Below are 14,173 nucleotides of genomic sequence, written 5' to 3'. Positions count from 1 at the left end.
CTATATTAAGTACATGAAATATGCATTATTTTTACGTAAACAAAGATGTAATCTACCATGATATTTACCTTTCAGTTGCACTGGAAAGCAGATTATAAGATCACATAAATTAATGATATTATATTAAATGGAGAAAATAAGAACCTTTTCCGTTTTCTGCTTTATAACATCTTGCGTTTGATCCTTGGGAAATACTGCATCATTCATGGTGGTCCCCTGAAGAGCTCCGCAGTCGGACCATCCCCCATCTCTCGAGAACGCGCGAGCGTAACGCAACTCCCCCTCGCTGCGTACATCGTGATCTCGCGGATGCGGAGAAGCACACAGAAGCGCGAGGTCACCTTCTGTCTTTGCAATAGAGGAACCGTGTACCTCTCACTGCACAACGCTGGTACGTCATTTTTGGTAGGAGACGCTTTCCTGTTATAGTCTGTGATGAATAAGCTTTGCCGTGCTTATGTATATTTCGCTTGGTGCGACGTACGTCTTCGCTCCATCTTATTGTTTAAGCTCTTTGCATGTTTGTGACAGCCTGTACAGATACACTACCCTGAAGGGGCAACGGTCCGCGTAACGTTCAGTAAATCGTGAGAAACTGATTGATTCAGCTGTACTTGCTTTTAAGATGTTGTGATTAGGGCGAAACACTCAGTGGGTAAGATGAAGTTTTCCAGAGTAACATCATAAACGAGGTTTCGCTCGTGCTCTAAATAGCTGCAATGGACGAGCATAATAACATTGAAAATTCAAACCATAAGACAAAATGCCCCAGAGTAGCTGGCAGCATGAGAAGGCTTTCAATAAAGGGAAGTTCTGAGTTTCACATATCTTTTATTTGGAAGATTTGCGTCATCTATTTATAGCGTGAAATATTTAGGGCCAAATAAAATCCTCCACGTAACGTCTTCAAACGTCACCTTTCGTCGTTTTCAAATCAAATAGCAAAGCCAAGAGCAGTCTGACGTGTAGTTAAACGGGTGCCAAGAAGGGATAAACAAACCAATGAAAACGAGAGACAGGGGGAGACGGGGGAGACATTCAGGACATTTGGATAACATTAACGGCCCGTGATTACTTGCTCTACGATTTTTTCTCTGCCGTTTTGAATAGTGAATGCTGGTGAGGACGTTCTAGTTTCGTTATGTAACAGCTTGTCGTTCACACATCAATCACCGCGACAGAGTCTTTTGCTGATGCTTTTGCGAACAATAAATATTCTGCACGTTGTGGGAGGTAAAGGTACTGGCCTGGATATTCACCAACTCATGTAAGATTTTAAAATGATATAAAACCAATATAATCAATATACAGGGTTATTAAATAGTAGTTATTTATAACAGGGTTATTTATTATCTGGTTCGCATTATGTATTTTGTGCTATATATGTATGCATGTTCTGTTTGATTTAAATTAGTTCTATGTGGATGTGCTATGCGATTATGGTTCTTAAAAATGGGGCTTGAATAATGTATATATGAGGCTCATTTAAGGCTACTTGGCTATTGATTTTGGTCTGGGAGTAACCCCTGTGAAACAGAGCAGCACACACTTCAGGATAAAACCTCCTGTTGTAGGGTTACTATGGCTATCATGAGCTAATTGTAATTTTTTAAAGCTGCTGTGATTATCACAGTATGACCATAGAGAGAAGGGGAGTGACTGGTGATTCATTGTTACTGATCCAGGAAACCCCGGTGACATTAATCACACATTAAGGAAGCCATTTAGAAACTATGCACTTAAAAATGTGACTATCAAGTGATATTTGTGCTGCCATTTGGCATGGCTGAGTGTCACCTCTTGCTATATGACCTGTATAATGTATTTATTTATTTAAGTGAACTATAGTTTTGTGTGTGATATGGGCAGGTTGTTTGGTTAGTGGAATTGCATGGGAGCTGTCCAGGGTGCTGAAGTCAGCATTCGCCTATAATGGCAGGTGTGTCGGAAAAAGAGGATGAGGATGAAAGGAGCTTAATGAATTAGCTATCCAGTAAAGAATGATGTGGAGTACTGCTCGTCAATGTGGGCACACCCTCCAGCTGCGCTCACCTGACCCTACAGCACTGTCTACTATTTAAACATGCAGCAAAGCCTTTAGACTGACAGTTATGGCAAATATACTTCAGCTAAAAATGCCTGACGCCACTAACAAGAATCTAATGATAACTAATTACTCACACTGTGACAGTTATCATGATGCACTTACAGGATGCTTACTGACTCTTACTACTTGCAATTGCTTAGCAGTTTTGACCTTTTTGAATAAAAGTTTCCTTCAAGTACTGAGTCTAGGAGTTATCTATGTATAATGTTCTGAACAAGTAAGACACTCGAAGATTAAGGGAAGAAGTTTATTTATACAAAGAATATAGTTAGAGGGAGAATGCAAAATGCCAGAGAGAGCACACTCCAGTCCAAAAATCCAATATCCAGAGAAAAAGATACAAACAAATCCAAAGGGAGAGACAAGAGGCAAAAATCCAAAAAGCACAACAGGGTCAGAAGCACAATATAGGCAAAGAGAAAAAAATGCCCAGTATGCACGAGAAAGAATAGTGACAATACTTCACAGTGATCCTAAGAAACAGATGAGTTTAAATAAGCATAATAATAAGGAACAAGTTAATTCAATAGTCAGGTGAGGATGAACGAGTAAGTGATCAGTGATTGGTGGAAGGTTGCTCCTTGCTGTGAACAGGATTCTGGGAAATGTAGTGTTATTGATTGCTGGCTGAGCTGGGAGAAGCTGGTTGCATGACACTGTGATGTGAGACAGTTAAGGGCTGGGTGTTAGTTTGCAGGTCAGAGCGGGTATCAGAGGTCAGTCTGCACAGCAAACTATGTGACATACCTCTGGGTCTGCAGTCAGTGAAAAATGCTGTCAGTGTAGCTGTGATCATGAGAGCTGGTGTCCTCAACCTGGTATGTTGTGATGGTTTGAGGAAAAATCCCTCTTTATTTTCCTCAAAATGTTCTGTTTGCTGAAGTATAAAGCACAAACCACTATATGAATCTGTCATTCAAGAACTTTGGTAATTGTGCAAACACAATGAAATTGTAATTGCATCAACCCCAAATGGGACCTTTATATTTGACTCATACTGATTTACAGACAATAAATAAGACAGGAATAAGATAAGAAATATAAAATATCAGCAATTTAAAAGTACAGAATCCAAGAAATATAAGTGCAAAATATAAACAATATACAGTATAAAATACATCTTGCAGTGTTGCGGTGTAACAGATATGGAGTGGTGGTGTGTTGGGGTGTTGAATGGCATGTGGTTAGTGTAGAAATACTGCACATGCTACAATAGTGGCTGGAAACAACATTTAAGTAAATACTGCACATGCTACAATGATAGCAGGACACCAGCTGGTCAGACGGAGCAGATCTATGAGGTCATTAGTGCCACAACTTTTAGGAAGAAGTTGTTGTTAAGTCTCTTTGCAAATGTGCAGATTAATCTGAAGCACCTGACTGATGGGAGGATCTTAAATGGGTGTCCAGGGTGTGTGAAGTTCTTAGTGGATGGTGTCTACGGTGTGTGATGTTCTCCTCACACAACGAGTGCTGTGATGACGTTCTAGTGATGGCAGCTCTGTGCCAACTCCGTCCTGTGCTGTTTTCACACTGTGTTGGAGGGCTTTGGTGCAGCTGCTGTGCTAGGCTGTCCTGCAGGCTGTTAGGATGCTCTCTGTGGTGCATCTGTAAAAGGTGACAAGCAGTTTTTGCTGGAGGTTGGCTTGCTTTAGCCTCTTCTGAAAATAAAGGTGGTGTTGTGTCTTGTGAGATTTTGTCAGCCCAGGAAAAGGAAGCTGAAGCTGTCCACAGCTTCAGTGTGGAAGTGCATCTGATGGTGTTTGGAGTTTTTGGTAGTCCTAAAATCTGAGATCATTTCCTTGGAATTTTTGGTGTTTAAACCAAATTATTGTTTGCGCACCATGTTGTCAGGTTCTGAACATACTCCCTGTATGTGCCTTTGTCTGATATGAGTCCAGTGACTGTCGTATCGCCCACAAATGTAACAACAGTGTTTGAGTTGTGGTTGGGATGGCAGGCATGTATGAAGAGTGTATACAGGAGGGTGAGAGCTCTGTGGGACACCGGTACTCGGGGATGACGACGACGTGTGTTTGCCCAATCTGATTAGTCTGGGGGCAGTTGATGAAGAAGTCAGGTAGTCAGTCGCATATGGAGGTAGTTAGCGCGTAATATTTATTGACTAGTTTGTTCAGTATGATGTTATTAAATGATGACCTGTAGCCAGTGAAGAGCTCCCTGACGTAGGTGAGAGAGAGCTATTCACTGGAACAGATTAACATAGGCAGGATGGTGGTGGATTTGAGGCATGCAGGGACTGTGCATAAGGATAGAGAGCGAGATTGAATGTGTGAAACCTCTGCTAGCTGGTAATCACAGTCCTGGAAAACACACCCTTGGGTACCATCAGGTCCAGCTGCTTTGCTTTCCATGTGTTGATGTGGAGAACCTGCCTCATGAGTGTGCAGAACAGAAAGTCTTAGGATCTCCCAGCAGTTTGATCCTGACTGGAGGTTGGATATTGTCTTTATCAAACTGGGTAAATAAGCTGTTAAGTGCATCTGTTAGGTTGGCAGCATTGTTGGCTGGTGTATGTGGTGTATTGTAATCCATGATATTCAGGATGCATTGCCACATGCCTTGTGGGTTGGAGTTACTGTTGAAGTCCTCTTCTATCTGTAGTTGTGTTTTGCAGACCTGATGCCTCTCATATCTTATGTCTCACTCTAGCTGCGCTGTAGTCTGAGGTGTCTCCTGATTTCAAAGCTGCGTCTCTTGCCCCGAGCAGCTGTTTGACTTCACTGTTTCATGGTTTCTCATTTGGCTCCAATTTTACTAACATGGGATCCTTTTACTAAAAGTGACATTGACCATGCAGTAATCACTGTGTGACAGAACAGATGAAGTGTACACCTACAGGTCTGTATGATGTGACAATATATTACATTCTGTATGTCCAAAACAGTCCTGGAGTTGAGAGATGGCTTCCTCAGGCCAAACTGTCCTGTTGGTTGGCTTACCACTGTTAGCACAGGCTTTTGTGCTGGGACTAGAGACAGAGAGAGGTGGAGGGACTGTCTGAGGTGGTGGCAGGGTATGGCCCTGTCACGAGGACGGATATCATTTAGTTTGGATATGAACATATCCAAGGAAATCAGCTGAATGTTCTGCATGAGAATAGTTTTCATTTTTTTGTCTTTTGAGGGCTGAAACAATTCCAACCAATTGCCTTTTTGTTTATTGCTAGAAAACATGGACTGGTGGTGAGTGTTAGAAATAACAGGCTCTTTCTTTTTCATTTTCCCTCAAGACTATGGATGTGAACACATTCTAACACAGAGGAGATCAACAAGCTATCCTTTCATCTTCTGAGTGTGATTAAGTGTTTCTCCACAGCAGCATTGTAATGCAGTGTAATGTAATGGAGTGTCCCTGGTTGTTTCAGGCCAAGTGGTGCAGCAGTCCGGCAGCAGACAGGAGACTGCCACCCTTACTGAATAGATCATTCTCTGGATATCTGGCTCCTTCCCACTCTGACATTTATTTAAGGATGAAGTCCTTGATAATATTAAGTACGCTTGCATGTTTCGAGGAACAAGATATTTTAATGGATCTTTTCTTTGACGTATCAGTGCTCAACCTGTATTACACTCACATGCCTCTGGTGAATGAAGGCAAAAAAGAATTCAAGCTGAGAAATAATATAAATAATTGCTGAAGTTATTCATTTGTCATGATTTAATTAAGAGATGTTCCTTCCTTGTTGCTTAATTATGTCTGATTCATTTCCTGAGCTCACCTGTAAACTACTGACACGCTTGTCAGTTAACACAGTGGGCAAATGTAAAGAATGAAGTCATGAGAAAGAAATGAAATCAACCAAAAGGCCTTGAGAGTGAGTTTTGCTGGTCACGTTACTTTCCAGTATCATTAAAACAAATAAACAAACAAACAAAAAATACTTTTCTTAATAATTAACTGAATAAATTTATGGAACAGTAAACCCACATAAGTAATGAGACCATAGCACAGAGCCATAAGAATCTTGGTTTAAATATACATTGTAAATATAATTGTATAAATAGAACAGGACCATGGTGTGGCAGTGGTAGCTCAGTGGTTAAGGTTACCAGTTCAAGTCCCACCACTGCCAAGTTATTACTGTTGGGTCCCTGAGTAGGTTGTGTTCTGGTATTATTGTAAGTTGCTTTGTATAAAAGTGTCAGATAAACGCTGTGAATGTAATGTAATAGCTCACTGTCATGTCTACCTTTGCTAGTGTTTGTGGCTTTATGTTCTTTGGTAAATATTCTGTGAGTTTAGTCTTAACACTAAAGTAACCATGTAGAGGGAAAGGCTGATAGGCTTGGTCCTCTAAAATGGCAGTGTTTGGAGCAGACACAGACGGCCCCAGACACTCGGGATGGATGACGTGGCACGCTTTATATTCCTGTTTGTCATTCAGTAGTAGCTGCACATTTGCCCTTGTACTGTCCACATTAACAGCAAAATAGGCCAGGCAGCGTTCCACCTCATCTCTGATTTCTCCAGATGTTTGTGGGTGAGCTGAGCTAAGTATGAGAGCGAGAGAGAGACAGAGGGAGAGGGAGAGTAGTAATTATGTATTTACATTGTTTCAACTATTTTTGCAAAAAATATGCAATTTATTCCCCTAATGTTTCCGGTGTTATTGGAACTCATTTTTGAGACATTTTGTCTAATGTTCTGCATTTATTTTGCCTTGAACAATCCAAAACAAAATGGCACAAAATGCACAAATGGCTGCATACCAAACAATCTGATGCAGCGTTTTGCCCATGAACAGATCGTCATACTGTTGAGAGCCAGGCATGAAAACATCCGCTGTAGCCACGGAAACAAGGTGATTTTGGGGCACATAGGTATGTTGCTTGTTTGAGGCAACATGCACAATGAATTATGACTGCTGTCATTCCTCTCTCTCTCGTTCTCTCTCTCTCTCTCTCTCGTATTAATCATGAGACAGGTTAATTTTATGCTACTGATTATATGTTGCTTCAGTAGTGATCCTCACCTTTAAACAAAGACATTTTTGGCCTACAGCAAATCTTTCATAAAAACCTATAGAATGGTTATAATTAGGCAACACCTACATGTTAAAAAAATCTTTATGCATTGGAAATGTAGGCAATTGTTTACCATTGCTGGGACAGATGACTTGCAATAGTAGTGAGTGATCAAAAAGGGATATAACATTTAAGGCAGCTGTCTGTCTGTCTCTCTCTCTCCCTGTGTGTGTTTTTAAGAGTTAAATTTCCGTTTTCCACAGGGTTTCTCAAGTGGCATTCACACAGCTGTGTGAGTGATGTGACAGTTGTCCTCACTCACCTTTCTTTTTCACAACCTGCCAAGAACCTGTGTAGCCCTGTGAGAGAGCTCAGCCCTGCCCCAAGCCTGTGAGAGAGCTCAGCCCTGCCCCCACAAGCCTGTGAGAGAGCTCAGCCCTGCCCCCACAAGCCTGTGACAGACCTCAGCCCCACCCCCCACAAGCCTGAGAAAGAGCCCAGCCCCACCCCCTCCTGTGGACCTGTGAGACAGCCTAGCCTCGCGTCCTCCTGCAGTCTAGTGAGAGAGACGAGCCCCGCCTCCTCCTGCAGTCTAGTGAGAAAGCGTGTGAGAGCCAATACCTTCCTGCCTCACGCCAGACCCTTTCACCTGTGTAGGACCTCACCTGCAACATAAATCAGTTTTGTAATGAACAATGTCTATGAGCACTGTGCACTTTTAGCTGTATCCTGTCTGTTATGTCTGGCGGTCATATGCTGTTTATGTGTCTATGTTTAATCTATACTGAACCTCAAGGTTTTGGGTTCAAATCCCCTGTTTTACACTTTACAAACAAAGAACCCTTCTTGATAATTTAATGAGGTACATCATATTAATTAAAGAATAATTTGCATAGTAGACTAATTGTAAGCCTACCTTACAAATAAGCTAAAATTGCAGTAGCACATTAAAACTAAAGGAAGCCTGTGGAAACAGGGGAACCAAATAGCTGTGTAAGCATAACCAGCTCCAGGAGGGTTTAACAGAAAACCGCAGAAAACAGGACATGATGTTTTCTACAACGCAGCCAGAGCCCTGTGGTCTGCAGGGTCGGCCTTGTGGCACCCTGGACATCAAATCCCAGCAAATATATAAAACGATGCAGCACACAGTCCCTCATTATAGCATGCTCAGGTACTCTAAATGATGTCCTTAAGGAAGTTATTATTCCAAAAACAATCAAGCCCCCATAAATAAAATTGATAAACCCTCCAACTTGTACACACATAAAGAAGAATGTGCAGGATCACATACACAGGAGTTTGATGACCAGAAGCAATATTGTATTTCTGAAAAGCATCTCAGAAATGGCATAGGTGTGTGTGTGTGTGTTGTGTGTGGCCCTTGTGTATGTGCAGACCTGTACTGTACACTGGGATTCAGTCACATGGGGAATGTGAGCATGAAAAAGACCAAATGAGAAACTTCCAGTGGTCAGTTTTTAATCTTGAGACTATAAGGAGTGTGTGTGTGTGTGTGTGTGTGCATGTGGGAGTTTATTATAGTTGATTTGATTTTTTGAGGACCAAAAGCAACTGAATCTGAAACATCTTGTTATTCCAGGCTGCAGGATAACCCGAGTCACTGTTTAGAATGTAGGTTACCCAAAATGGCTGCTTCTGCTTTCTCTTTAATAGGCCTCACTCAGGTGATTTTTCATAGGGCTTGTTTTGGATGGCATGTGTAATGAGATGCATATCTCCAAGTATATGGCCATTGCCATCATATCTGATAGCACAGTTGACCTTCAGAATTTTGTGCTGCTCTGTGATCTGATGTGAAAGAACATTGTTTTAACAGTCTGATCAAATGATCCATGCATTGTTTCAACGGTCTTAGCAGGCTGGAAGGCAGGTACATGACTCACCAAAGCCATGCAGCCCACGGCTGCTGCTTTTCCTTTAACCTTGACTTACACAGTTACCATGTCTGCTCAGTCTACGATATGACTCTCTGTCTCTCTCTCTCTCTGTGTGTGTGTGTGTGTGTGTGTGTGTGTGTAGGTGTGTGTGAAGGTGAGGTGAGCAGAGCACACTGTTTCTGACTGCTACATGTCTTCATGTGGGCAGACTGCGTTCAAAAGATCTGTTTTTCACTGTGTTAATCATTTATCTCTAAATCTCTTGGGACAGGATCAGAAAATGGGACAGGAACAAGGAATTAACATGCACTTGGTGAAAGACTCTAGTTAGTTGTTACAATCACAGTATCGGCCATACCTGATAGATTAAGGTTTTACCGTAACCCTATCTGAATGTGACATAACCCAGAAAGGGTAAGTTCAAATCCATCCATTAATATACATTGCCAAGAAATTTATTTAAACTCTTACAAATATAGCTAGCTAACACTTTTCTTCAGGATTTTAGTTGAGAAAATTGATCTGATTTTCCCACAGGTGAGCAATGAGAGATAGCACAACAAAACAGATACCATTATTAGTTACATATATATACACTGCCTTACTCAAACTCAAGGATGCTTTACAGATAACAGCTTCTACAATCACTCATTTAGCTGACACTTTTATCCAAAGCAACTTACAATTATGACTGAGTACAACTTGAGCAATTGAGGGTTAAGGGTCTTGCTCAGGGGCAGGACTTCAACCAGCAACCTTCTGATTAGAAGTCAAGTACCTGAACCACTGAGCTACTACTACCCACTCATACACACTAAACTCAATTCTATAGTAACATTTATTTACAATCAACCAAATACCGCTATACTCAATTCTGTAGTTACATTTATTTTTTTTTGCCTGCTTCCTCATTTATAACAAAATTGGCTTAATGAAGAAAATTACCACTAGGCTTTATATACTGTATAACCTTTCAAGATACCATACTGACCAACCAATCTATCCTAATTAATTTCTATGCAGGCTTTCAGTAAAAGGAACATTTAAATGAAAACATAAATGTTGTAGTGTAGTGAGTAGCAACGCTACCTCACACTGTCGGGGCTGGAGTACAGTCCCCTGTTGGGCTAGTGCTCCATGTTATATCAGTAAGAATCCTTGGTGAAGACCCCTACCATTCCCAATACCATTCCCAACACCATTCCCATGTATCGGTGATAAAAATGGTCTATGACTAATACAGATTTGACCAAAATAAAAACCAGAGCTTACCTGAAAAGGCCATAAAAGTGGTACTTCTAATAAACTCATTCATTCTGTCTTATGAGTTGGAGCTGATGGGATTTCAACAAACTATATGAGAAATGGACTTACTGGAAATAGCAAGTTCAACAAAACTGAAATGTTATTGTAACTCAAGAATACAATGTTGGGTTTTGCCAGGAAACCTCAGAATTCTGGCAAAAGAAAGGCCCATCAGCATTATTTGGAATGTAAAATTAACATAATTAGTACAAGAAGTCTGGCCAACTATTACGCCAGTGAAATGGGTCTTCATGGTTTTTCATCACTTATGAACCTGCACTGGAACTGACCAGTGGTTTTCCAGTAGTTACAGCTGGAACAGATCAGTGGTTTTGCAGTAGTTACATTTGGAACAGAGCAGTGGTTTTCCTGTAGTTACAGCTGGAATTACTGGAATACCACAGATACAGCAGGATATTGTACTCTTCTCTTCTTCAGCGCAGCAGTTGGTCAAGTTGAAAAACCATCAGTACTCATTTTTTCTTTTCTTCATTCTCCTATATAATCACCTGTGCAGCTGACTGACACAATGGCAACTCCCTATTTCTCTTTCTCTCTGTCTCTCTTTCTTTCTCTGTATGTCTCTTTCTTTTGGGTGTATGGCAAATCTAAGGGTAGGATATCTCTGTCTGTCTGTCTATCTTTCTGTCTATCTTTGCTTTTTGCTTCATCCTTTATTCTCTCCTGATCTCTGTAACTCATAAAGATTATAAAGCAACTGTTCTATTTTCCCAACCCTGAGAGGAAAAGTGGATTCCACTCCCAGACTGTGTAGTAAATATTTAATGAGGAATCTGTTCTACTAAGCAGTTATCTTTTGTCTCCTGGGTAATGATGGATTTTGTGTTTTTTCAATCTTGATTCCAGTTGCCTGAGCTTTGAAAGGACATCTGTTCAATCCGGTTTGCTTTCTTGGTTGATTTGTTGAAAGTGATGCTGGTGTCTTCTGGCATCCATCAGGAATGCTGCAAAATTGTTGGTCTGACATTAGCAAATCTTACTTTAACTCTTTCCTTCTGTGGTTACTTGGCTAGTCATACGACAGCATTTTTGAGCAAAAGTGCCTGGTAGAGCAGGTGAGCTACACAAGCTCAGGTCCTAGGTCATGGGTTCAGCCACTTAACTAGGATTCACCCCCTACTAACTCACTACCTCATAGATATTAGATAGCTATGATATAGGTTTCACCAATAATGAAAAACTTACTCACTCCGAGGTTGTCTTCAGAGAACAAGCTTTTATTTACTTAATAGTACTGACACCCTCCGTACATAAATCTCAAGCTTATTTTTTTAAGCAAGGTCTTTAAGGAGGAACTCTCCCTGTGGGGGGTCCTGCCTCTGCTTCAGGTCCTTTTCTGCTGGCTTCTTCTCCAGCTTCAGCCATGTCACTGCTATTGTTTCCCACTGCAGTTTGTTGTATTTTATCTGGTGAACTTCCATCTGTACCCCACTCTTAGCACGAGTTCCCATCAGCAAAGTCAAGCATACTGTTTCTCTAAGGATCTCTTCTGAGGATTCTGAGAGACTTCAGAGGTTAGTTGTGTTCGGTATATAATCGTTCTCCTTATGATTAAATAGGATATTATAATTACATTAGGCTTACAGGTTTTAATACAGGTTAATACAGGACAACCCAGACTATGTGCATTGAGTCTGATCAATCTAACCATGGATTGTCAGCATGGATGAGAATATTAGAGCTGTTGGCTATGCTATGGTAGTACGTTCTGTGTGGTTCCTGTAGGGGGTGCTGTGTCTCTGAGATAAGCTCTGTACTCCAAATGACTGCCATTTTTTAATGAATGACCATAATTGTTCCTCTAAACGGAACATCATTATTCTAATCCCAAGCAAATCTTTTTCTTATTACATTGTTGCTTGTTAATGGAGCATGTTAATGAAGTGATATAGATTATAATCTAGTTAAACATCCTCTGGCATTTTATATCTGCTGTGTTAAAACACAGGTTCAGATTCTAATGATATGCGAATAATCCATTAAGGTAAAACAAAGAATTTACTGCTTTGTGACAGAAAATGTTGTTCATTTGTGCAAATTATTGACTTGTTTTTAAACTATAATATACTGATTTACAAATTTAAACTGAAAACCTTTGTGTTTTTAGTTTTTCCTGGAATTGTAAGAGCACCTCCTATGGGTTTTATGTGCGTGTGAAGCTTCAGTGCTCCCAGCAGGGGCGCTGTATCGGGGGGTGAGAGGGCAGAGTTAGGATGATTCTAAGGGCCTGTGACTGATAGGGGTCCTTAAAAAAATTGTAAATTATTACATGGTGGGTTCCAGAGTGATGTCTTTTCATGAAAGTCAAAATCCCTAGTAGCACCCCTGGCTGTTAGCATAGTCTTCACAGCAATGATCAAGGAACTAGTGTTTTTGGTTGTGTGTACAGGTGTGTTTGGAGATGGAACAGGGCAAAACTGTGGATGGTCTCCTGGTCCAGAGACCAGGCTGCTGTAGTCATGATCTAGCATGATCATGACTAGCATCAGTGCCAAGAAGAGACACTTCATGTGCAAACAGTGATGTGCTCTAATGATGACACGGGCATTTTAATTCACTCTTCCTAAAATGTACGTTAGAATGGTGCATTGCCAGTCCTGAGCTCCGTCTGAGCTCCACAGATGAGTGTTTGCCTTGAGAAGTCTCAGGATGTATCTTTTGCCTACCCAACACAAAGACTCATGGGCAATACAAGGCATAGTCCAGAGGAAGCACATTGCTGAGATGGGCTGTTGGCTGCCGTATGTCTATGGTTGGGTTTTCTATCTCTCCTTGACTCGAGAGTTTTAAATAAGTGTCAGAGCATAAAGATCATAGCAGGAAAAGCTAAATCACATATTACATTGAGTTACACATGTTACACTCTCTAATATCTCAGATGATATCTAGACTTTGGTATTTTTGGGAAACGTGGTTAGGTATGACTGGTAGACTTCCAGAAAATATGAAGTTAACAGTGCAAATCTGTGAGTTTGATGAAAAGTATGCAAAGAGGCTTTTATCTTAATTTCCTATTCTGGTTTGCAATGAATATTTATTTTCCACACTAAGATTACAAAATTTGTTGGATCAAACTTGGATAAGTGAGTGGGCTGATGATTCAGTCAATACAGCATTTGTGAAAGAATTGTTACAAGCCTGTAAAGAGCAAACAATTGGCCCTGTCACTGTGAAGGCATCAGTCAAGGAAAACTGACACAGTTCATTTGGTGGCTTTTGGTCTGATTTCCTGGTAACTGGTCATGCATCAACTGGCTTTAGGTAGAACTGAGCTTGGGGGAAACATGTCTACTGAAGAAGCTCAGCATTATATTGTTATATTGTCAAAGGTTTGTCTGGTTAATAATCACTGACCATTCAAGAAAGATGCAAAAAAAAATAAAAAATCATCATCTTCAGATTAAATGTTAATGGTCTCAATTCTCAAGGACTGTTTTCTGTAGATCTGAGGGGACAGAGTTGGATGGGTTGTGTAAGGGTTTGTTTATGTGTGTGGGGGGGTGGTATTCTGTGGTGTTGTTTGATGTCTGAGTCATAAGTGAGATTTGCACTTCCCAGCCTTGGCCCCATTATGTATTTCTCTGTTTCTGCTTGCACAGCTGATAAAGAACCTCTATCCAAAATGTCCCATTTCTCCAGAAACCTTGTGAACATATATATATATATAATACACACACACACACACACACACACACACACACACAGAAAATGATCCGCAGTGTACTATAGTAGAGAGGAAACTTGTGTGTCTGGCAGTTATATTCCAATTGAATGAACACAGCAAATTGAATTTCAGTTGCATCAGTTAACGTGCCAAATTTCACACACACACACACACACACACACACACA

The 14,173-nt window shown here is 40.7% G+C and overlaps 1 protein-coding gene across 4 annotated transcripts in view; it reads left to right on the top strand.

Moving 5' to 3' along the window:
- Positions 1-279: 279 nt before the first annotated feature.
- The window catches only part of pacsin1a (protein kinase C and casein kinase substrate in neurons 1a), a 42,682-nt gene continuing 28,788 nt past the window's right edge, over positions 280-14,173 (top strand). The window contains exon 1 of one of the 4 annotated variants that reach the window (XM_027001782.3): positions 280-405. The gene's annotated coding sequence lies outside the window, so the exon portion shown is untranslated. Of the gene's footprint in view, positions 406-1,089; positions 1,268-14,173 lie in introns of those variants that run through there. The other 3 variants (XM_027001784.3, XM_081706620.1, XM_027001786.3) reach the window with 3 other exon arrangements.

This window comes from Electrophorus electricus, chromosome 24 (assembly GCF_041902795.1).
Source record: "Electrophorus electricus isolate QZ-2024a chromosome 24, ASM4190279v1, whole genome shotgun sequence".
NCBI classification, from domain to species: domain Eukaryota; kingdom Metazoa; phylum Chordata; class Actinopteri; order Gymnotiformes; family Gymnotidae; genus Electrophorus; species Electrophorus electricus.
This window is presented reverse-complemented; position numbering and strand designations above follow the sequence as displayed.